We start from the raw sequence: 2,500 nt of genomic DNA, 5'->3' as shown, positions 1-2,500 counted from the left end.
TTTTGCTCCGCTCAAGATGGTCACCGCGCAACGCAAAAACAGGCCAAAAACTGGCCAAAACGGGCCAAAACTGGCCATTTTTGGCTGCGCGAGCGAGCGGCGAGCGGCGAACAGCGAGCGAAGCGAGAGGCAGCACCGTCCCTGCTATACGAAAGCCCCATCCAGCCCTGTGCCACCCGGGGGGTTCCAGGGTGCTGAGATGGCTGACATTTTGCTCCGCTCACGACGGTCACCGCGCGACGCAAGAACAGGCCAAAAACTGGCCAAAACGGCCCAAAAACGGGCCAAAACTGGCCATTTTTGGCTGCGCGAGCGAGCGGCGAGCGGCGGACAGCGAGCGAAGCGAGAGGCAGCACCGTCCCTGCTATACGAAAGCCCCATCCAGCCCTGTGCCACCCGGGGGGTTCCAGGGTGCTGAGATGGCTGACATTTTGCTCCGCTCACGACGGTCACCGCGCGACGCAAGAACAGCCCAAAAACAGGCCAAAACGGCCCAAAAACGGGACAAAACTGGCCATTTTTGGCTGCGCGAGCGAGCGGCGAGCGGCGGACAGCGAGCGAAGCGAGAGGCAGCACCGTCCCTGCTATACGAAAGCCCCATCCAGCCCTGTGCCACCCGGGGGGTTCCAGGGTGCTGAGATGGCTGACATTTTGCTCCGCTCACGACGGTCACCGCGCGACGCAAGAACAGCCCAAAAACAGGCCAAAACGGCCCAAAAACGGGCCAAAACTGGCCATTTTTGGTCTGCGCGAGCGAGCAGCGAGCGGCGGACAGCGAGCGAAGCGAGAGGCATCACCGTCCCTGCTATACGAAAGCCCCATCCAGCCCTGTGCCACCCGGGGGGTTCCAGGGTGCTGAGATGGCTGACATTTTGCTCCGCTCAAGATGGTCACCGCGCAACGCAAAAACAGGCCAAAAACTGGCCAAAACGGGCCAAAACTGGCCATTTTTGGCTGCGCGAGCGAGCGGCGAGCGGCGAACAGCGAGCGAAGCGAGAGGCAGCACCGTCCCTGCTATACGAAAGCCCCATCCAGCCCTGTGCCACCCGGGGGGTTCCAGGGTGCTGAGATGGCTGACATTTTGCTCCGCTCACGACGGTCACCGCGCGACGCAAGAACAGGCCAAAAACTGGCCAAAACGGCCCAAAAACGGGCCAAAACTGGCCATTTTTGGCTGCGCGAGCGAGCGGCGAGCGGCGGACAGCGAGCGAAGCGAGAGGCAGCACCGTCCCTGCTATACGAAAGCCCCATCCAGCCCTGTGCCACCCGGGGGGTTCCAGGGTGCTGAGATGGCTGACATTTTGCTCCGCTCACGACGGTCACCGCGCGACGCAAGAACAGGCCAAAAACTGGCCAAAACGGCCCAAAAACGGGACAAAACTGGCCATTTTTGGCTGCGCGAGGGAGCGGCGAGCGGCGGACAGCGAGCGAAGCGAGAGGCAGCACCGTCCCTGCTATACGAAAGCCCCATCCAGCCCTGTGCCACCCGGGGGGTTCCAGGGTGCTGAGATGGCTGACATTTTGCTCCGCTCAAGACGGTCACCGCGCAACGCAAAAACAGGCCAAAAACTGGCCAAAACGGCCCAAAAACGGGCCAAAACTGGCCATTTTTGGCTGGGCAAGCGAGCGGCGAGCGGCGGACAGCGAGCGAAGCGAGAGGCAGCACCTTCCCTGCTATACGAAAGCCCCATCCAGCCCTGTGCCACCCGGGGGGTTCCAGGGTGCTGAGATGGCTGACATTTTGCTCCGCTCAAGACGGTCACCGCGCAACGCAAAAACAGGCCAAAAACTGGCCAAAACGGCCCAAAAACGGGCCAAAACTGGCCATTTTTGGCTAGGCAAGCGAGCGGCGAGCGGCGGACAGCGAGCGAAGCGAGAGGCAGCACCTTCCCTGCTATACGAAAGCCCCATCCAGCCCTGTGCCACCCGGGGGGTTCCAGGGTGCTGAGATGGCTGACATTTTGCTCCGCTCTCGACGGTCGCCGCGCCACGCAAGAACAGCCCAAAAACGGGCCAGAACAGCCCAAAAACGGGCCAAAACTGCCCGTTTTTGGCCGCGTGAGCGAGCGGGGAGCGGCGGACAGCGAGCGAAGCGAGAGGCAGCACCGTCCCTGCTATACAAAAGCCCCATCTAGCAAAGAGCAGCCCAAAAACAGGCCAAAAGGGTGCAAGAAGGGGGGAAAGAGGGCAGGCCAAAACTTGGCCATCTTTTGCCGAGCGACGGAGAGCGAGCGAAGTGTGGGGGCAGCACCTTCCCTGGCATCCGAATGCCCCATCTCGCCCTGTGTTGTTATCTGAAGGCCCCATCTTTGGGGGGGAAAGAGGGACACCGGGAAGGCCAAAACAAGACATTTTGACTTCGAACGAAGTATGCAGACGGGTGAGGAGCCATTGTATTATTGTCTGAACCCAACTGTATACAGGTGAGATGAGATGAGGTGAGCTGCGAGGCGGGTGAAGAATTGTGCCTCATCGAATCAAAGGCACTCGGTCGCCACGT

Source organism: Musa acuminata, unplaced genomic scaffold (assembly GCF_036884655.1).
Source record: "Musa acuminata AAA Group cultivar baxijiao unplaced genomic scaffold, Cavendish_Baxijiao_AAA HiC_scaffold_67, whole genome shotgun sequence".
Taxonomy (NCBI): domain Eukaryota; kingdom Viridiplantae; phylum Streptophyta; class Magnoliopsida; order Zingiberales; family Musaceae; genus Musa; species Musa acuminata.
Note: the sequence above shows the minus strand (reverse complement) of the source record.